This window comes from Melanaphis sacchari, unplaced genomic scaffold (assembly GCF_002803265.2).
Source record: "Melanaphis sacchari strain LSU unplaced genomic scaffold, SCAv2.0 Contig61_pilon_pilon, whole genome shotgun sequence".
Classification (NCBI taxonomy): domain Eukaryota; kingdom Metazoa; phylum Arthropoda; class Insecta; order Hemiptera; family Aphididae; genus Melanaphis; species Melanaphis sacchari.
The window spans coordinates 379,205-404,571 of NW_020271437.1; the positions used below are offsets into that span (position 1 = coordinate 379,205).

A 25,367-nucleotide genomic window follows, 5' to 3' on the forward strand; every position below is an offset into this window, starting at 1 on the left:
TAGAATGTATCAAAATAAAATGTATCCAAAACAAAAATAATATAATTTAGAACTTTTATTTTAGTTATCAATGTCCATAATTCAATAACCGTTCAAAATAAAACCTATTCAATTTAAATGTTAACAAATAAATTTAAAAATTTCCTGGAATATAATTTAAATATAGTCGTTACATACATTAAGTATTTAGTTTCATTAATACAAATTATATATTACATTATATCTTTGTAGAATATGTACTCCTAATATGGTGCATAATATGTTTATGAACCATTTTAATCGTAGTTAAATTTGACAGTAATATTTGTATATTATTAAAAAATAGCAAACAGGTTAATTAAAATGAAAAAAATAATTTAACGATGTGTAAAATGATTGGGCGTATATTACATGAGATGGAATTATGACGTATAAATGTATACTGTACATTTAATTTAGTTCGAATTAGGAATTAACACATGCCATATATACCGTGTTTATAATAATGTTGAAAATACGTGATACATAAATTATTAATGCAATTTATTATTTAAAAATGTAATACTTGAGTAGTATAATACTTTTTGTTATTATAAACTATCACTCACTGAAAAATATTTACTAATATACTCGTATATTATAATATTATATGAGTTTTTATTTTTTGTTTTCATGATAATTTGTATTTAATATAATGATTATAATGTTATAATGTTCTTCATTTTATAAATAAACAAATTGTCATAGTTTTGTCATTATAAATTATATTATATTTAATTTAAAAAAAATATATTTTTCACTTGAATAGCAAATATGCATAAGGCTTTAAATCTATATATATATTATAGATATATTCGAAATAGTTGTATATATATATTATAAATACTTACTTACCTATACATATTATTAGCTAATGATTAGAAAGAATAATTATTAAAATGTTAGTTTTTATAAAACTAAAAAGTCTAGAACAACCTTACGTTATTATGTAATATAGCCACTATGATAAGATTACCCGTATAGTCAGTGTAGTATCCTCGCATGTGAACGTGTTTTTTGTTTTTTGATTTTTTTTTTTTTTAATATTTGTGAGAATGTGTCAACTCTTTTAGTTGAATAATTGAGTGTTGTATCTACTGATACATAAAATAACTACGTATATTAGTATGATTATAAAATATAATTAATGATATTTGTATTTAAATTTAAATTGTATGTCTAAATACGCATTTGCATTTATTATAATATTATGATGAATTAAAGTTATATTGAAATTGTCACATTAACACTTATTGGTTCTATATTAAAAATTTATTTTGAAAATGTACTTTCAACATAAATATTTAGAATTTTAAATTTTAATCTTAATTTGAGTTGATCTATAACTATATCATAAATTATTTGTAAATTTAATAATATAATTTGTGTTTTATTTATTTATTTTTTTAAAATTATAAATCTAGTTATAAATAATAAGAATACAAAATATTACATCTCATAAATTTTCATATTTTCATAACTCATTTTAAAATTGTATGCTATTGTATATGTGATTTCAAACATTAACTGAATTTTAGTTAAACTGGCTTGAATACATTTTAAATTATTTTTGTAAGAGTAATGGCTTAACAAGAAAATCTAACGAGGAGTAATTTTTAAAAGTATAAATTGCATTTTTTTTTTTAAATAAAATCCAGTACAAATTAAACACTCTGAAATTAAAAAAAAAAATAAGTTAGAAAATAGATGGTCACTCTATTGTGCGGGGATATTGTTTTATTTTTATTCAAAAATAAACTAGAAAAAATCGTAAATTTCTCATGTTTATAAATAACTCAAAAAGATATTAAATTATATTTTGAAAATTTAACATTATTTATAAAATGTTAATATAAATATTAAGTGATAATTTAAAGATTTCGAGTATCTATAGTTATCCGTTTTTAAATACAACAAAATAAAAAAATCGAGTTTGTCAAGAAATAGAGAATAGGTATATAAAGATTCCTAATTTATCTTATTTCTGTCATTTTTTTGTTTTTCTCAATTTAAGTTCTGGCCATTTTTTACATGTGGCCCTCCAGAGTATCAATTAAATTTACTTACCTCTACAAATTATGCTCAAATTGAAAATTAAATCATTGTTTCTACTAGGAAAATTTTCTCTTGATACAAAAAAATAAAAATATAGCAAAATTATTGCATTCATCACTCCGCTTAAAATTTAAGATAGCAATACAAAAAATATCATCATAGATAAATATTTTTAAATAATTTGTATTATAGTATAAGTAAAAACTTATCATCCTAATAATAATAAAAAATATTGTCTCTTACTACTGAAAACGCGTTATCTGAAATACGAAATAACATTTGTTATAGAAGTAATTAATATAAAATTATACATATATTATTTTAATCAAACAATATAATTCAATTTTACACATTTTTTATTCGTAAAAACGGTATAGCATTAATTTTTGACCTCATATTAAATTGTTTATGTAGATACTAGGTACTTGATCAAGCCAACTAGATATGTAAGTATTTTGTTTAAATAACTATGCTAAACAGAAACACTGAACTTGGATACCACAAATTGACTACAGGTTTTATGTATTAAAAAAATTTGATTTCGATAATTTTATAAACGTGTTATTTAACTTTTTCCTAACATTTATGTATTTTTAATAATTATAACATGTGCATTTGTGTTTATTAATTCTGTCATTTATTGTTATTTATTATTACAATATAAAATCAACATAAATTTATTGTTTTATATTTATATATATATATATATATGTTTTACTTATTAATGACAAACAAAAATTGATTAATAAACAACCCATCAGTTATGTTTTAATTAATTAATTAAAATTTAATTTACAACTTTTAAATAACACTATTCCATTTAGTGGAAGATTATACTAAAATTTATTATACGTGCTTCATCTATAAAAATTGAAATAACATTTAATTTAATAAAAATAATAATAATAAAATAAAAGGCTTGAAAGATTATGAATCCAAACCACGATTCAAAAGCCTCGGTATTTTTACACATTACACGGAACAAAAATAATTTGAATAACATTAAATACTAACAGTTTTTAACGAGTTTAGAAACTTTATAGTATACACAATAATTATAATTGTTTATTCCCAAACTCAAACATAATAAAAGAACAAGCTACACAATATTTTTCAGGATGTTTTTAAGTTTGACTTTTAATTTCATCAAATCGTGTACTCAAAGATCGACTTATAATTTATGTTATGCTGAATCCTGGAATTCAATTATTTTAACCATAGAGAAAACATCGTCAAGGTTTACAAAATGAAACATAAACTTTACAACTATTTACCTTCGTTAAGGTTTCTGGTTGAAATGTTAACATTCACCCTATTAATTCTTCTTATAGCGTTTGAATAAATAAAGTATTCACTATTCAACATGTTTTAATACAACTAATACATATTTGTGTTAATAAAATTCTTCATCGACATAAATAGATTTTTAGCAGTCGATTTTAACGTAGAAGCAATTTATTATTTACAAATTACATTTTGTAGGTACTATTTTTTTTTCTCAAAACACTTTACATATTATAAAACGAGTTCTAAAAATATTTCAACCAATAATTATAAATTTCATTTTGAGTTGGTAAAAATTAAGCAATATATGAACTTTTATGAAACATGAATAAATTGCGGAAAAATACTAAATTTAGTTGTACTTTTTTCATTGTCGATATAATTTTTTAAACGTATTATTATTTTTTAATATTCTATTATATAAATGATAAAGTCATGAAGGCTTAATATTAAGCATTTTTAAACTTTGATAGAATATTTCTATATGAAGGGTAACTTATACTGATAAGTATAGGGTTATTCCCATTTCCCTTTACTGTTGACTATTATACATTGAGAATTAATGTGTAAAATATATATACTTAAGTGTCTAGTAATAACTCTCTTATGACGTTATACATGACAAATAGATTAAAATACAACAATTCATAATATAAAGAATATACTATAATATAATAAGAAAATTAATTTAAACATTTTAAATAATTGTGTAGTCTTATTTTGTTTTAAATCTTAATAAATATAAATGTGATATAACATAATCATACTTCATTTCTTAATTTTTAATCAGAACACTACTTTTATACATTTTAGTAGTGACTTGTTTTAATTTAAATGTATATAAAGGAATCACAAGTGATATATGTTTTATACAAATGTTATTATACCTTGATACAATAGTTGAAACTATTCAAACGTATAAATATGTGACTCTAAATTTATTTTATTTTTTTCGTTTTAGTCATTACATAATCAACCTTTATTTTTTTTTAATTATTCATTTAAATATACAAAGTATTTTTATAAACATTAAAAATTGTTTATATCTTATGTGAATCAATAATTATACTATACATTTTACAACACGCTTGTAACACTTGTTTTAATATATTTTCAAATATCTACAATAATTTTAAATTGTATGTTCTAATATTTTTATAAATTTAATACATTGCATAAAATCACATGAGAAAATAGTAACCATTGGGCTTTAATTTTCATAAATTTATTGCTAAATTAATATTTAATTTGAATGTCGTGGACTACCCACGGATAAAGGATAAATTGTCTTTCAGAAGAATATAAATTATCAAAGATATATTTTAAATATAAAATAAAAACAAGAATAATACTTGAATACTCTACTATTCTATTAGACATGAAAAACACTGACTAAGTATAATCAAAACAAATATTACGTACTAAAAAACGATAAAAGCATTGTGTCATATAACCGAACGGTATATTTAAAAAAAAGAAATTAACACTATGACTTGATTTTTAAGCTAATAAATGACAACAAAGCGCGTTTTTTCAACAAATACAAATAACAACTCATTATTCTATAAAATAATTTTACTAGGTTTTTAAACAATTATTATTGTAAAAATTATTAATATGGTTGTATATAGGTAATAAATGTTGATCTAAATGTACGTATTTTGTTATTTATTTATTATTTTTTTTTTTTTGACAAATTAATTCATTTTTTATGTAAAATATACAATCTATACAATTAAGCACAATAAGTATATGTGATTTATGATATAAAAACAATATTAGGATTACCTTTGTGATTAAAGAGTCACTCATTAATGACACTTAGCTTGGGGATAACGTTAAAGAATTACGTTAAAAGGTCTCTAAACCATTTTCAGTTAAGTCTACAACGAAGATTTTTTAGCAGTGACAAAATATATACGCCTTTTATTAAAGAATTTTTATAATTTTTTAATCCAAAGAAATGAGTCCAAAAAACTGTATCTTTTCAATTATTGTTTTAATGACCAAATCTTTATACCTATAGAATTAAGTTAAAAATAAATAGTGGCGCATTATTAACTTTATGAAACGTAATATTTTTTATGATATTTAGATTAGATTTTTTAGCCGATCCTCATATTAAAATCCCATATGTTCGTATGGGCTTTAGTAACGATTTGTAAAATAATTATTATGTTTTTAAAATGGTAAATTTATTTTTGTGAGCAATATTTTAAGGAACCGAGAATATGCATTAAAAGTTAATTTTCTTTTCCTTGAATGGTTTTGACAAATAAATAAATCAACAAAATAATTATATTAAAGTATTATTTGCATGATCTGCAGATTCAATAAATAATTATCCAAATGCCAATATAATATTAAGTAATTATTATATTGTACACAACTCATTCGAGTTAATAATGCAAACTTTGAAAACTTCAGATTTCATGTATAATTAACTTTCTTTGAAAAACAGTACCCTTGCAACACAATTTATTAGCTATTTAATCAATAAAATTGAAATCACGCCTAACCAAGAAACACACAAAATCATACCTATTTTAAGCTACAACTTAGAACCCACAACCCTTAAACAAAATTAAAAACCTATAAATTGATCCAATATTCAAAACAAGATTATAATATAGCCTACTGCGATAAAAGTCATAAACCACTTCTATTAGCGGTGTACTTGTGTTTAAATAAAAAATCTGTACTCTTATAGAGGTACGGGAATTGGAATAGCTGTGTGCGATTGGTCTTAGTGACAACACGACCTTGACTTAAGCACATCAAAATATCTATTCATCAGGGTCGTATATTTTACGTTTGAAGTTTTTTGGCAACTCGGTCTATAAATAAATTTTAAAAAACAGGTTAATATATTTTCAAGCTATAAATTATGTTTACAATCGTAATCGATAAAATTGACTACCTATACAAATAAAAATCTACAGTTTGTCAATGGAATAAATGATCCCTTAAACACACACGATAGCAAAAAACAATCTACAGAAAATAAAGATAAAACACGTCTAAAACAAAAAAAAAAACTAAGTTTAGGTACAAAATACAGTGCAATGCCAACGACCATATTATAATAAATTTTAAATGTAATAGAAATAATATCCAATAACATTAAATTGTATGATATATAGGTAAAGTTGTATGAATAAATCAAAACGGAAAAAAAATTATTAATAAAATTAATTTTGTACTACAAGAAGCTCAACGCACGTTTATTTGTATGAATATACAATAAAATAACTGACAATCTAAATCCCTCAAAACTATGTCAGAAAAATTAAAACTTTATTTGATAAGAATTATAAAAATTATAAAAATTTTCAAGTAAATAATTATTTGTTTTTGTCTTACATTTAAATTAATTTTACATGTGTGCTCTGAAATATCTCATTGAATTAAATGAATAAATGTAAGTACTTCATTTATTAATACAATTCACAATTTTTAGTTTAACCTGATTATCAAACTATTATAACAATAAACGCATAGTCAAATTATTTTGAATGATATTTAAGAGATTTATGACTATATATACATATTAATTGCAAGTGTTTATACCAACAATCTCTAATTTAAATTTTCAAAATATTATATAATTTGAAAATTATTTGCACATGTAACATAGTAATACGCTCTTGGCAATTTATTCTTATAGGTATCGTATGTTATTTTTTTTATAATCAACGAATTATTAATAATAAGGAATTTAACTCGTTGGTGATAAATGTAAAAAGTAGGTATATACATTATACATATATACAGGAGTTTTTGTTATGACGTTATTTTTAGATCTGTTTATTAATTTTTTTAGGCTATCGTGCATACCACCGAAACTAATTTCTATTTTAAATTCTGAATGTCAAGTTATATTTTATTATTTAATTATAGAATCATAAAGTTGTTAATACTCGTGTTCTTTAAATATATTACGGATAAAGTATTTATAACAGTAACTACTGTAGAAATAATTTTAAATCCATATTAGGCAAATCATATATCTATTAGAAACTTTAAAATGATTACAATATTCGGTAAAATAAAATTGTTTTGAGGCAAACAAGAGATAAAAAGTTGTTACTTTGCAGTGTAATTCAAAAATAGTTTAATATTCATATCTTCTTTGGAAATATGATGGAAATAATTTCAAAAAATTTGGCCAGAGCAAAAAATAATATACAACCAAAATGCGTTTTTTTAACACGTATTAACACTAGCCAAAAATAAATATTAGCCATCTAAATATTATATAGGTAACTTCTAAAATATATATATAGGTACTTTAAATACAACACATCCGTTTCGCACATCTCTACTGAGCTTGTTGGCGTGATTCAGGGTCGTTTTTCTTTCAATTTACAACAGCGGACTGCGTGTACGGATAATTTATCGCTGAGCTTTATCTGTTTGGCTTAAAGGGTACATGCTATATGGCAAGGAAAAATACTACGACGGTATAGTGATTCCCACGAGGGGATACGTATATCCAAGACAAGTTTTAGTTGCCGCCTAGTCGGACTATGCATGAGCAAACATATATATTGTATAACATTATTATTTAGTGACGTTAAATTATACCGTAGGAAATTTCTATTTGAAAATATTTTTCTAAGATATTTAATACAAATATAAAAGTTGAATACATCATAATTATAGAGTATTATACAATACTATTTTACTATTTTGCTATACGCACGAATTATATAAGACATATTTTTGAATTCTGAAACTTTTTTAAAGTTTTTTTATCCAAAGTACATGTGTTTAGATTTCATTTGAAAAATGTTACATTTAAAAAATTTACTATTGAACATTTTTAATTTCTTAAATTTGACATCACTTTGACACGCACTATTAATATATTACATTATATTCTACAGCGTAGATACAAAAGTATGATGCTATTTCAAAAACCCAATAACAACGTTTAGAATTCGTCAAAATTATTCTATATTATTGTATAGTCACTATTTCTACGAATTAAATGAATCAGTATCAGTATCAGAATGCGCATATTATTGTATAAATAAATTAAAATATATTGCAGCGTATAATTATGTTTTTTTTTTACTATTATTATTATTTCTATTAATTCATTAATTATTTGACTCACGGACGATCAAACTTTAATACCTTATTATTTATGGAGGGTACATGACATTATTTTGAATCATTGTAATTTAAACATGGCTGAATTTTCATTTCTATCTTAAACTTTAAACATCTATGGATAAATAATACTTATAACAAACAATTTTCATTGATTGTAATTCTTTTAAATGAATGAGAAAAAACTTATAAAATGTTCTTTTTAAAATACTGTTTTAATTTTTTTTCAATTACGTTAAAACAAATTGTTTAATTACATATGTACTGTTGATAGACGTATACAAGAGTTGGAAAACGTTTTAAGTGTCGTAAATGTCACAATCTCGCTGCAATGTCATTTGACATTATCATATGAGCTAGCAATTTTAAACAGAACTAATTTATTTTTAAATCTGTTTTTGATGTAAACATAAGTGGTTAGTATTTTGTATGACTAAAATATTAGATAGGTTTTCAAAATGTTACTTAATAAATAAATAAAAATAATAATAATCAATCATGTAATGGCATTAATTTTTTTTTTTTATTAAGTAATCAGATTAACTTTAACTTAATAAATAAATATAAATTGTTAAAATATGTATTTTTATTTTATATAATTTTATATAAGAGAAGTTACATAATACAATAATAATAGTTCATATAGAAAAAATTATTTTATTTATATAAGTAAAAGGTGTTTTGCGATACTTATTCCATAAGCCATGGTTTGAATAATTTAAAAGTAATCCCATTAAAATATCCGGAGCTTTAAAAAAATATTTATTTAATGCCCATTCCTAACCAAATAGGAATGAAAAAAGTAAATTCATTTTCACAAAGCATTTTTATAATGGGGCAAAAATCGTTAAGGATACCTTCTGTTCAGTTCTATTATTCATTAATTTGTATCACTCTTTAAAACTAAGACTTAAATCATACAAAAAATGTAGTAAGAATTTATTCTGTTATATTAACAAATTTATACGAAGATACAGCTCACGAATGATGATATATAATGACTAAGATACTATCAATTTTTTAATAATAAAAAAATTGAAATTTTATAGTGAAAAAAACCAACTATACAATAAGTTTTTTATTCTAAATTAATGTAGAACACCAAGTCATGTCAAATTTAATTTTAATTTTTATGCTTTTAAACTGTAATATTATATAATAATATACAAATAAACTTAATATTATAAAAATACATTTTTTTCTCAAAAGGCATTGGCGTGTTTTTAATTTATAATATTATTATATAATAACTTTTAATCATTAAATTAAACAATTTTATTTATATTTTAAATCACACAAGCATAAAACTATATTTAAAATTATTATTATTATTATTATATATCATAATATTATAATAATACACTCAAAACCATTTTTCCATACATATTTTGGCGAAAAATATCTACAAAAATGTCAAGTAAATTTAATTTCAATATGTTTAATGAGTGAGATAAACCATGTGATATTTCTGGAATTTTATGAATTCTACTTTATTTCTTTTTCTATTTTTAAATTAAATCAATTTATATTCTTTTTTGGTAATTTTCGATTCACATACAAAAACCTGTATATTTCAAAAAACCAACGAGGTGAAAAGAAAAACATTAAATTTACACTCAGACATGAGCAAAATCGTTTCTGGTTTGCAATGATTTATCATTGAATTTAAATTTAATACATCCATTACAGCAATCCATTTAATGATGAGGTATATTCGTAACCTACAAAATAGCAGAACAATTTTTTAGTTTTTATTTATGGTATCTATGTTTTAATTTCAGTCAACAGTTACTAGGTAATAGTTAGTATATGTATTTTACAGTTGAATAAAATATTACCGTCTATTGCCATATAAAATTAATTATCGTCATATCGTACAGTAAAATACAATATGTTAGAATAAAAATAACTATGTATTTCATACTAGGTAAGCAACAGACTAAAAATATAAATTACTGGAATTAAACAGAATGTTTAACACATAAGCAATACCTATTTACCGTATTTTTAATGATAAAATAACAATATTCATACTGAAAATTATTCCAAACACAATTATTATTTTTCAGAAAAATTTTATTTTAATTAATTTGTGACGTATAAAAAGACTACATAGATAAATCACGTTTGCTTTGATAAATTTCTTTCCTTTTATGACTTCATTATTTATTAGAAAATCCCAATTTCGTTCACAGAGCTTAAATATTGTGAAAAATCGATGAGCATTTATATTTTATACTTATTAGATGACCTAAAATTCAAATACTTTGCTTTACTGTGAACAAAAAACAAAAAACATACAACGAAATGTAATAGTCTACAATATGTAAGATGGGTGTTTAGATTAATGGTTTTTCATGTCTTTACACGACACGACGTAAGCATTATATTATTATTGCAAGAGATCGTATAGATCTTTTTCTCAACAATGACTAGAGATATCTACCTATAAAGGTGCAAGAAGCTATGCATTTCTATGTTATAATGTAATAAAATACTTTTATCTTGTAAATAAAATGGAATAAAAGTTTAACTGACGTGCGGTCCTTTAAAAACTAAAAATAAAATAAAAAACGATGTGACCTCTTCTATTCGTTTATTCTCGAGTCTATCTAAAGGGTATAAAACGAAACTCAATACTATGGCTCTTTAAAATATATATATATATATATATACCTTTATAGATAGATATAGCTTAAAGGCGAATAAAAAAAAAAAAAAAAAAATACGTAAAACTGTCACTGAAATACACGGTATATAACATAGTTAAAAATGTACAAAGCTATACACTACACGTAAAATGTATAAAAGGAATTGTTTGATATATTTTATCTTGATATTTCAATTAATTTTGTTACGAAAACCTATGATCAGTATGATAGTGTTAATTTTTAAGATAATTAAATGTATACTCATATAGTCATAGCGACAAAAAACAAATTATTTCCTCTCTTAATTATTAAAATTATTCCTTTTTATAAACGTTTGAATAACTTTTTTTTTCAGTCTCTAACAAAAAATTCCTAACCATAAAGTAAATATTTATCATTTGAATTATTCTAGCTTTAATTTATAAGCATACTATTATAATATAATAAATGAAACATTTTTAATTTTATTCAATCAATATTTATTTTGTCTGCTATACTTAATGAATTAATATTTTTAGTGCTGTAATTGTATTAATACATATTAAAAAATACACAATATACTGCTATATAGAATCATTTCACATAGAACAAACTTACACTAATTAAACCTAAATTCTTCTTCGTAACTTAATATCACGAGTATAATGTATATCTTACAAAATATTTCATACTATAAGAATAAATAAACAACAATCAACGTACATGTATGTTTAACAAGCTTTAGTATGAGAATCATTTTAATATCTAAGTCATATATTTCGTTGATTCTTTCGACGACCTAACCCTGTAAACATTAATTACTAGCTAAGGTACGTATTGTTTGTTCACTTAAGAGGTATTAATTAATTGACTATGTACACTAGTTAGTGTATCATTAACTCAACGGGTGATTACCACCTAAATTTATAACCGAAACAATATTAGTTTGATGTGAGATATTGATTTTATACTACGTGTTGCAACTTGTGAACTATAGTTGAGTAAACTAAAAGCCCATAAACTTTGAGGAAAAATAAATATCTTAAATAATGCTTGTCTCGTGGGATTTTTAGTGGATGTCCCAAGAGTAAGTTAGTAGGCTCTGGTTCATTCAGTAAAGCTCATATTCTTCAATCTTGAGAATTTTACAAAAACCTAAAACTGTATATATTTAGAAGTCAAAAGTGGGTTTATTAATCTAGTAGAAAAAACCAACTAAAGACTAGAAAATACTATTATTTATTATACAAATTTAGACTTCAAATCGTATTAAGTATCTACCTAATCTTAGTTTCTTTTTCCGACAAATCTGTTATAAGTTGAACTTTAAAATTTAATTAAAATAAATTACTATCTCAAACATAGTAAAAAACACGAAAAGAACAATGAAATACTTAATATATTTAATACTATCTAAAAACTAAAAGTATTCATTTATTTATTTAAATAATATTTCTGTTAAATGAAAATATTTATTTACCGATAAAAATCATATTACAAAATGTAAATCATAATGATTTTATTAAAAATTTATTTTTAATACCCAAATAATAATAATAAAAATAACAAATTTAGATAAGCAACATATCATGCGAATATTAACTAAGTAAATTATAAAATCTTCAATTTCATGATTACAGATTTTAAATCAAATACATCAAAAAAAAAAATAAATATTTACCAGAATTATGATTTTTTATGTATACACTATACATAGAGTTTTATTAGTTTTGCATAGCAAATACTGAGTAGCAGCAGCAATATATTATTATTACTGTGGCCTGTAAAGAGACCATATTGTCAATAAAAGTATTCAAATCATAAAAGTGCGTTCACCCTTTATAAACACTTTTAAAACAGTTTTCTTTAACAACAAAAAAAAAAAAAAAGATAAAAAGATAACTTTGAGTTTTAGTATATTGGCTCAACGTTTACTTAATAATATGCCCCAGCTATTGACAAAAATCAAAAAAAGTTTTCGAATAGGAATAAAATACAAAGAAATGAACACTATGGAATATTTTCTTTTATAAAAATATTAAATAATAGTAGGTAAATTTATAAATTATATTATAATCATAACTATTTTAAATTCTGAACAAAGTAATTAATGTATTGATTTTTCAATTATGTATGTTATTATTGTTTATTAGTATGCCCCTATCATTACCTTCTCAAATAATAAAAATGCTTTAGTTTTCAACTTCAAAGATAATTTCTTTGAGAAAATTCTATAAAATTGCCATTATAGAGAAAATGGACAGGGGGAGGGTAAAAGCAAGATATTTCTCGTAATTATCCTAAGAGTCAGGAAAATGAGAAAAAAAATGTCGAATAAACAGTAATTTTTATTTTGATTAATTTTTATTTATGCCACAACAATATCAATTTCATTTTTTTTTTTTCGTAACTGAAATAAGAATGATCATGACATAAATGTTTACCAAATATTTATTATAACATTTTTAAACATAATACAATTTTCAAAACAATCAAATTATTTTTAAGGTATTTTTAAGCGTTTAAAATTTTAAAATTTTTAGTTTATTGTAATTTACAAATACTATTCATTAAAGGAATTGAAACTTTTTACCAATACGTTTATACGAAATATTATTAATACAATAACCAACAGTAGATACGAGTATAAAAAAATATATAGGTAAGATATCTTTAGAAATATAATAAACTGTCAGATCATCTCCGCTCAGAATCGGTTTTCATAAACAATAATATGTTATTTAATTTTAATGCATCCAATATACTAACCTACTCAATGGTGAGATACACTTGACACTAACAATAAAACAGAATGAGTTCCATGTTTTTTTTTTGAATAAGTATTACTTTTTATCAAATCTTAACAATTAAATCTTAGTATTCTTTCTTACTCAATTGAAAAATACGTAATACTTCATTTTAATAATTATTAAATCTAATTGGGTAATCAGTAAAATTATATTTAGTATATTTAACAAAAAGTGTCCAAATTTATTCTGTTATACCGATGTTATGAGATTTTCAATCTTAATAACTTAAAAGTTCAAATCTTCCGTGGCAGCTTGCATGTATATTAAAATTATAATTTAAACAATTTCAGAAAGCATTTTATGTTTTGAAAAAGAAACAAAATAATATAATCTATAAAAAGTCCATATTGTTATTACTTATTACATTGTCTTAGAAATTGCCTATTCAAATCGCCGCATTTGTAGTTATTACAGAAACAACAGAAATTGCATTCATCATCTTATTACAATATCAGAAGATTATATCTTACAAGATGTTACAAAATTATTCATTAACCCTACACAGATAATGCTAAATGTCCCATAAGTTTATATATTAAATGAAGTATAAAAGTAGACAAATAAAAATAATTTTGGATATTAAAATACACAATACTCAAAAGTAAACAGTAGTATTATTTTGTAATTACTATTTATCAATAAGATATATTTTAAAATATTTTATGATATATTAAAATAAAAATTATTCAGATGAATTTAAAATCTAATTTTCAAATATGTATAGTTATTAACTATGTACAAATAATTTTAAAACTGATAAAAAATATATCATAATATACTATATCTTTATAACTGGGGTAGGTCATTATACATAATCGAATTAATATAAGAATAATATAATAATATATATATTATTAAATGTAAATTATATTATTTTTACTTTTGGATAAAGTTTTAAGATGAAATAAAGTTTTAAATTCCATCAAGCTCTACTTTCATAGATATTTTTTAATAAAATATTTTTGGCGAAAACTCAAAAATCGTTGATCTAAATAATCGAATGATTTTTTTCAATTCAATGAAAACATTAAAAATGTAAATAAGTCAAATTATAAACAAAAATATACAAACAAGATATTATAATTGAACTTTTCTGCAATTAATGTGATTTTTATCCACAGAATAAATATTAACATTTATAGATATTTATCCTATTTTTTGACTACATATAATACTTTTCATACTCACATAATATTTTCAAAATAACTGACTAATTGACTGTTTTGCGTAAAATTATTTAGCTAAATGTATGTAACTTGTTTAACATAATAGTTTGGATAATAGTAAATTATCATTTTGAACGTATTTACATGTATTTTTTATTAACTAAAAATTTATCTTCAATATTGAACATTAATTTAACTTTACCGTTATTAAAAACTAATATATTTAATAACAAAATATATTGATACTATTATTATTACAACTATTGGATCAAAAATATTTTTACTGAAAATATGTTATATTTGTATTCAATTTGTACTTATTCTTTAATTATATATTATTCTTATTAAATTAAATATTTATAATTACGCATAGTAGAAAGTACTAAAATGAAAAGCAATAATATCACATTGAATTTAACTAATAAAGGATAAAAATGATCTTAATTACGTATCACAGAGTTATATTATATTAACTCTATAAATGAAAAATCTCTATATGACTAAAATTAATTTATTATTTAAATGCTTATACAATTTTAGATGGCAGTTTAACTTAAGTTGAATCGTTTTAGTGGCAAGTATTAATAAATAACATAAAATGTAATTATTTATTTTTTATGACATTTATAACATATAATTTCGTTATACCATTAGATTAAGATTATTTATTTATTTTTAATAGAGATGAATATTATTATTTTTTAGAATATTATATAGAATAAAATAAAAGTATTATTGATATTTTTAAATTTAATTATCTTTAAAATCGCATAAAGATATTAAAAAAACGTTTCAAAAAAAAAAAAATTCAACTATATAATTTAATAAATCAATATAATATAGGTAATCTTAATAGAAAATGTGTTCACTTCAAATATATTCTAAGTAAATTTTCATTTTATTAATTAACTCAGCAAGAAATTATTACAAACATACTCAATTCAATAATATGTTATCTACAGCGTAACATTTAATGTATAATAAACATACATACATGATTGTGGGCGGATGGGGGAAATCGTATTTTCTACGTTGACGCTACATTTTGGTTTTCTCGACTCCGCAATAAATATGTTTGACAACTCAATCTGTTGTTTCCGGAGCTTTTACTTATGCATTACGTAAATTTGCAGTGTTCAAGAAGTTACAGAAACGGTCAATTCTAACGGCCACATATGATGCATAGAAAAAAAAATTCTTATAAATTGTAGCGGTAAAATGCATGTAATTTATGTATATTATATTTATACATTTTTTTACAGTTAATTGTTATTATATAATTTATTAAAATATTATGTAAAAATTGATTTTAAATTGTCTGGATTCAGACATTACATTATAACTATTACTTGAAATTAACCATAATAGACACACACAATTTGAATAAATAATTTGTTTTTATGTCTTGGGTTTCTCCTTCATACTCAGCAATTGTGTTTGTTAATTTTATTTTTTTCTTTATTGTCATCTGTTTGTATCAACACTTGATTATTAACTTAGGGTGACCATACGTCCCGTTTAAAACGGAATTGTCCCGTTGTCCCGACAAACTCCGAACGGACGCTTTTTATTCCGTTTTTAAAAGATGGTATCATTTTAATCCCATTATTTTCATATTATAAAATAATGTTTGTAAAAAAAATATTAATGTATTAAAAAAATATAAAACAATTTTAAAAAGAGCAACATATTATAATTATTATTTATTAATTATTATTTTAATATTTTAATAAATTATAACTTAAATGTAATTGGAAAAAATAAATGATTATCATATTAATAAAAAATTGTTTGTCCCGTTTTTTGTTTTTATAAAAATGGTCACCCTATATTAACCAGGCGTTAACGTAACTATAAAAGTAAATTTCATTTATAATATTAATAATCATACTCATATATTGTAAATAAGATATGCGATATACCTGCAAACCAAACAATTTTTAGTAGATAATATATGACACATATCTAACCGGCACAAAACATAATATATATATAATATATAAGTTAATCTATTTTATCATCTGTTGCATCTAATCAGATAGAAAAAGATAGGCATTAAATAATTAAAGCGTTAATTTTTTTAAATTTTTTAAACTTACTAATATGATAATTTTCTAATTAACTGAGAAACTAAACTTATTAAAGAATCCATCACAATAAGAAAGGTTTTTCAGTAATTAAGTTAAAAAAATAATGTCAAATACAAATCATGTATATACATTCCTATTAGACTGTAATAAAAATTGATTATAATTAACTATTATTTTAAAACTGTATAAATGTTTTTAAATAATTTTAAATACAAATAAACTAATCAATGTTCCTTGACTTAATAATTTATTTGTTACAAATGTGTAATTATCTAAACTATTATCTACCTATAGGGCACAAAAAATAGCGAATAAAACAGAAAGCATTATAATGTTTATTGTTTTTGTTTTACAAAAAATTTAAAAGTTCCACATTCACTATATAATATTTATGACCCATATGGTAATTAAAAAAAAAAATTAACTAACTTCATTTTGACCAAATTAAATCAATATTTTTTTCCCCGATTCACTTTAATCTTTTTCAGTAAAATATATTGTGTGATAACTTATTAAAGCTCAACTAAGTTCTTAACATTGACTCGACGCTAAATTAACTCGAGTAATATTTTTTTATTGACTTGCCTATCTTAGTTGATATTATGTTATAATATTGAGTTGACACAAACCACAATTATTAAAGGGCACGATGGTACGATTAAACTCTTAGTATTATGTAACAGGTTCAACATGCATAGATATGCATTTGCATGACTTAAACCTTAACTTCTGTACTATTAAAATATAATGCTACGTATTTTATTGTTTTGTTGAATTTCTCATAATGTGTTAACATTTATAAATAATATGCAATTATTAAAAAATGAATAAATTTTGTTTTAATAGAATGTTTCTAGTTAAAGACCCAAACATATTTTTTTTTCTTAATTGAATACATTACAAATAATTAAGTTAGACCAAGATTTCTTTCTTTGTTTGGAACTTTTTTGACAATTTATAATTTAGGAAACAGCATCATAGGTATTATAAAAGAAGTTTTTGATGTTTATGCCTTATATTTCTTAAGACCTTAACACTACAATGGACCAAGAACATCTTATTAATAATTTAGAATGTAATAAAAAAAAAAAAAAATTAATAAAGAGAGAAAAAATGTCTGTCGAGTAGTTTAATAACTTTGACGTAGATTCTAAACGTTGCTTAAATTTATTTATATACACGTAAATACCTATGATATAAAATGTAAATAATAAATTATTTATCAAGCAATTTATATAATACACATATATATTTTTATTCGTCAATATTGTATTTCTTTATGGAATATGCATTTATATCGGAATCGTTTAAAATGTATGGTTTACGTTGATCAAATTTTGAAAGTGGCGTGTAATCAAAAAAAAAAAAAAAAAAAAAAAAAAAATGAAACTTCATGCGAGCAAAGCTTACGGGCATTAATCGACACGACTTAATTTGTCTTCGTGGCGTTTGAACCGATTTCAGTGTTTTGCGCCTACTAAAATTCAATGAGATCACGCGGGAATGCTTTATATAAGGTATACCTGTGTGTATGATCGTATGTGCGACGCGTCGAAATCGGACATCGGACGACGACGACGACGACGGCAGCAGCAACGGTGTCGACACGTTTCTCGTGGTCAACACGACGCGTGTGCGACGGCGGCGGCGTGGTCGCGTTTTATGAACGCGCGGCCGGCGACGACGGACGACCACCACCACTGCACCTACCGGCGCGCCGCGGTCGGTGCTTTGTCGTCGATTGATAACAATTGGGGAAACGTCGTCGGCGGCTGCGGTGGCGGTGGCAACGTTAGCGGTAGCGTTAGTGGAGGTGGCGAAGGCGGGCGGCGGCGGCGGTGGCTGTGGCAGGACACCACATCCTTTGCGGCGATACACACGTGACTGTTTCGAGCGCGCAGGATGCGGCCGGCAAACGTTTCGGCGCGCATGGCCACGCGAACCGACGACGACGCCGCCGCCGCCACCGCCGCCGCTTGCAGCGTCACTTCGTCCACTGTTGTCGCGACCATGATAAATAATAATAATAATAATAATAACCACGCGTAACAATAACAATACTATAATTGCCTAACCTAAAAGCAGATAATGCGTGAGAGTAAATGCGCGACTTTAGCGACAGGAGGAGAGAGGGAGATGTACCTCCCCTAATATATTATATTGGATGATTAAAGTCACGAAAAATGTTTTATTTAATTGGGTGAAAAGGAAATTGGCAAAGAACGAGCGTATTGCTCGCAAGACCGTTTCTCGATTTTTTGGCTATACGCGTACTTAACGTAGAAAGAGATGTTGTCAATTAATTAAAATAATACATCATCGCTTAATGTAAAGGACATTTTAATTGTTTGTTTTGCATATTTTTTACTTCTCTATCGTTTTTTATACGTTTAAAATATATTATATTTTGTAATTGTATAGTGCCTAATTTTGTTAAATCCTACACTTTTATTTTTATTATTTACGTCAAATTACGGTTTGGAATTAAAACTAAATTAAAATCTATAGTAACAAATTTTTAGTAAAAAGTAAAAAATTTTCAACAATATTAATATTGACGAAATTACGATCGGTCCTTATTATTTATTATTTCCAATATAATTAATTATATCTTTAAATGTTCTATATTTTTTAGTAATCATCGCCTGCATATATTGGTAACTGACATATTATTTTCTCATACATGTAAATTTTGAGTGCATAATATTCGAATTTATTCAAAATAATACTTTTAAGATATTCAAGCATGAAAATTTATTATAGCTATAATATAGTGTAAAATATATTATATGATATCGTTGTCATTGTTATTCATGTTTTCTTACCATACGGTACAGCAATGCATGATTATTATGTTATCGTTCCGAAGGTCTTGTGCGAACAACCGTGTCGTTGTCGTCATCGTCCAGGTCCCACGAAAATATGTTTACTTAGGCCGCTCCACATTAATTTTAAATTAATGCGCAAGGACCTCGTTGGGTTAAATCAGGTAACCTATCCTAACCTGACCAACTCAAGAGTTTCTCAAACTTAACGTGACCCGCGTCTATTATATATGTAGTAAGTCTCACCATCGTCGTAACTCAAAAACATGCAAATAAAAATCGAAGCCATTTCCAAGATTTGCATGCAACGGTTTCAATTTATTACTTATATAATAAACATAAAAATTCAAAATTATAATCATTATACTCATGACAATATGATCTGAATGTAAACACTAAGTTAAAGTAAGCTAAAAATAAACGTAATTAAACTTTTTTTAAAAATTGAAAAATTAACAAAACATATATGATAAATATATTACAATGTTATTTTCTATTGATAAGTGCATAATTTCCAAAATTTTCGAATAACACTTATTCAAACGCAATAATTTAAAACAAATCAACATATTCGTGCAATAATGTAACTCTATTTAATGTACGTTGTTCGTGATTTCCAACAACGACCGGTATTTGTTTTAGGGTTTTAGGAATAGTGTTTATTTAACCGATGCAATTAAAATATAAAATTACTAAACACATATTTTACTGCAAAAACGATTAAATAATTATAAAACTATATTATTTAAAAATTAATTTATCTTTTGTTGCTAAAATTGCATGCATAGATAATAATTAATAAACAATTATTATGCCGTTAACTTTACTATCGTTAAGTCAGATCATAAATTGTAATATTTGTTTTAGTTGTTTATTAGACGGGATAATTGGCATTATACTGTTAAGTTATAATAAATTATAATATATTGATTAAGTTGATATGTTTGTATAAACTTATTATATCAGTCTATACTTCATACAAAAATACATATATTTTCAATAGTTTAGTTGGCTCCATTATCAAAAAAAAAATAATAGTATGCTTACTTCCAAAATGTAATTTTTAATTTTTATAACTTTAACATAACTGTTAGAGCATTTTATATCTTCGTGTTGTTGATGTACGTATGAATGTAAATTATCATAAATTGCATTACGTACTACGCGATGTCATGAAACTGACAATGTAATATATTATTAGCGTTTTTGCGTTTTTTTAAATAATTCATACCTTTATAGCTGTCAACACGAACAAGTGTATGCAAATATGCTAATTTAGAATTGTTCCTCTGAAAGTGTTAGAAAGGTTTAAAAATAAATTATCACAGATTGAAATTTTTAATTTCTTTGATTTTATTGATAAATTATTTTTCGTTATAAAATTTTTGATTTAGTTTAAGCAAATTTTTACCAATAATACTTGATAAACGAAATATTAAATAAAAAAACCAATAAAATACGTTAAATAAATTACGTTATTGTAAATAACCATTAGGTTTTATCATCCAAGACGGAAAAATCAGTACTAACTGTAATGTTTTTATTCTGAGATTTTAGTAAACGTATTATAGATTCTGATTGAAACGAGTAACGTTTTAGCTAGTATAACAATAGTTTTATTTTATCGCCAGTTTCTGTAAACTTTTTTCTAGACGGAAGAACTCTAGAATAAGTTTCATGCAGATCAAAAATTAAGTTTATTCATTACTTTGAAGAGATAATTTTTCGATTTACTTTGTTGCAATAGTTTTTCATATTGTAAAGAACAAGTAACGACCGACGACTGTCCAAAATTTTTAAAGAAATTTCAACAAGAGCATTCTGCTCATAACCATTTTTTTTTTTATTAAGTATCAATTTTTCAATAGTTTATTGACTATAATGAACTGACTACTATATATTATATATTATATTATATTATGTACATTTATCTGTTATTTATCAAATATTATTTTATATTTCAAATTAATCTGTTAATTATTTTTTCATTCGTAACATTAACTGTTGTTAATTTTTATAAATATACATACAAAATATTTTAGAAGAAAAATATATTTTGTATAATATTTTTGTAATAATTTTCATCCAATAACTTAATAAACTTTATAATAACATAGAATTGGACCAAATATTGACTTTATTTTGACTTTTATAATGCCTAATCTAAATGTGTTTATACGGGAAATCTATACTTCACAACTTTCGTCGTAGTTATTTATCTTCAATAAATCTTTCTCTAAATAATAGTCAACAACAACCGCCATATTCACTGTTGTATGAGCATAAATCAAATTTAGATGGCGTAAACACAAAGGTGATTAAAATTATTTGGTGTAGTTTAGTGATTTATGGAATATTATAAAAGTATAATTCACATAATCATAAAATTACATATACTCCGTAATTCAATTAACTATAGCTGTGTAAAGTTTAGTTTCAGAAACTGTTTAAAGTTTAATTTGAAGTGCTCTATGGTTTTTCAAATTATCAAAATTATATTAAGAAATATAAAATATAGTTTTTAGAAAAATTGTACAAATTATATTAAAAAATAGTATACTTATAGATTGCCATCATATTTTTAATTAATTTACTAAAAATAAACATTTTATGCAGTAAAAATATCTATAACAAACTTTAAGCATAATTTTTAAATACAATTGTATTATAATTATCATATTATGAATATAATGTTTACTAATTTTTCAATTTTATAGATTGGATAATAAATTATTTTATAAGTTTGAATATTATATTTTATTAGTTAAAAGTACAAAAAAATGTTTTTGTACAATTTAACATTTTTGACACGCGTGCAATTAATTATCTTTCTATAAGTACTTTTTTATATCATTAATTTTAATGCTGGTTAGGTAAGGTTTAGTTAATATTTTAAACAGAAAAATTTTCAACAAAAAATGCCCATCATATATTTACATAATAACTTAATTTAAAGTTCAGAATATGTGAAAATGTTATAAATAAGACTGGTCGGCTTTTTTTTTTTTACTTTTATAATTTTTTATAATTTTACGTACCTATCACAAGTAGAACTTACACAATAATCTTTTAAAGTATTCTCATATGGTTCTATATGAGAGAAGAGAAGAATTTTTTTCACGTATACTCATATGAAATTTCTTTCATATAAAATCCAGGTAGTGCTTCGCTAATATTACTCTAGCTCATATGACAGTTTAAATCGAAAATATCTATCAAATTTAAAAAGAAATTCGTTTAAGATAAATCACAGCTATGTAAAATAGTAAAAATATAACATTGAACCTTAAGTGACGGATTGTCCATGTGCTGCGTAAAATACCCAGAAAGGAATACAACGAATGAAAATGTCCAAACACGTACCCACTAAAATTTACGAGATCAAATAAGTTAAATAACTGATTCAGGTTGGTGATATTATGGTCGCTAATAATTAAAGCATAAAACCAGGGGCGGGATGGCCCGCCGGGATGTTGGAAAATTTCTCAGTGAATCAGTGTTTAATGTGCCCGTTATTAATAAAATCAAGTAAAAAATAAAAATTTTGAACTCATTTGTTTTAGATATTTTTAAATGTTTATTAATTACAGAAAATTGTTATGTAACTATACGATAAATATTTTAAATATCTACAATTATTTGTTTTTAAATTACACCAATGAAAACATAACCGATTTTGTCGAATTTACATAAAATTTTCATTTTTTTGTTTATTTTTTCCGAATATTTTGAAAAATACTGTTAATTTTCAATTTTAACATATTTTAAGTACAAACTAGATCCAATTTTCTATCCAAAAGTCTGTCTACCACTGTACTATATGATATTAAAAACGTGTTGAAAACGGGTACATCAAATTTTTTGCCTGAATCGCAAAATTCCTGAATACGGCTCTGAAGAGTGAAGATACTTATAATGGGGAAAAATAATACTTTTAATAAATTAGCATTTAGCTAACCATAAGTTATATGTTCAATATTATGATTTTTATTGAAAATAAGCAAAATTTAAAAAAAAAAGATATTTTTTCTTAATACACTTTGTTTTGTTTACAAGCAAATGTGGTCACATTTTTAGTTCTAGTCCGCCAAATGCTATATGCGTTTGCTTTCGAAACACAAGTTAAAAAAAAAAAAACTACAAACGTACAGTACATTACTATAACCAGTATAACCTATAAAATATTACAATTTAACGATAACGGGAACTATTTAATGAGTTGTGTATAGGGACTTCGTTCTTTAACAAAACCATTAATAGTTTAATAATCGGTTCCTGGCCGTATGTCATTTCAAAATCCCCAAACACCCATGTGGTTCGTAACAATTACTCATTTAATGACCAATAGAAAGATGGTTGAGATTTATCGTCCTACATATAATCTTCTAATGTATTTTCTCTATAGTATTTATTATTATCCAAATTAAAGCTTTTCATAAAAATGTTCTAGTATAAATTTTCAATACTAAAAATATTATCATTATAAAAGTATTTTTTCAAAAAAGACAAATTACATAGAAGTTAAACTGTTTAAAAATAAAGTTTTATTTGTAATATGATCAGTATTTTTTAGACCTTGAAAATTACTTAACAAGTTTTAATCAATGAAACAAAACATACATAACTGTTAAACTCTCATTTTTCCGTGAAATGTAGTATGTTTAACAATTTTTTTTTTTATTATGTAAGCCTAAACAATACTATATTCACTTATAATAATTTTTTAAATATTGTAATTTATTTTCGTTTTCTTTATTAAATTTATTATTTTTGTTTTTTTGATTAAGAATACGATCGTAATCGGTGAAGCAAAACAATGTCCACCCAATGACTTAAATAATTCTATTCACACTTATTAGGTAATTTAAATTTGATAAAAAAAAAAAAATATTGGTAAAAATATATTTACAATATTGTAGAACACAGTAAAAAATTAAATAATCAATAATAACAAGTGGTTTGTTCAATTTATTTATTTTTATATAACACAAATATAGACTGAGAAGGGGAGGATTAAGACTTCTCATATCCATGTTACATTTTACAACTATCTAAACTAAAAAAACTAGTCGTTTGAAATTAAGTAACAATTTTCTTCCAAATCTGAATTTCCGAATTTGAACACATTTTAATTTTAATTTCCCAATATTTTGATTCCATTAAGATTTTCAAAGTATAATATAATTAAATTATGTAGGTGTAATTAAATAGATTCACTAAATTTGCTCAAATGCAAATTACAATTGATATGTATAAAGTGTTCATTTCTTTTACATTTAAACAAAATATTAATAGTTAGCAATAAAAAATAAAAATAAATACTTGGTATTTTTGAACTGATATATATATTAACCAACATTTTTATATATCT

At 23.4% G+C, this 25,367-nt stretch overlaps 1 protein-coding gene across 1 annotated transcript in view; it reads right to left on the reverse strand.

The window, feature by feature from the left end:
* Window positions 1–19,036, reverse strand: part of LOC112600196 — a 131,182-nt gene extending 112,146 nt beyond the window's left edge. The window contains exon 1 of the mRNA XM_025347368.1: window positions 18,695–19,036. The gene's annotated coding sequence lies outside the window, so the exon portion shown is untranslated. The remainder of the gene's footprint in view (window positions 1–18,694) is intronic.
* Window positions 19,037–25,367: the final 6,331 nt, after the last annotated feature.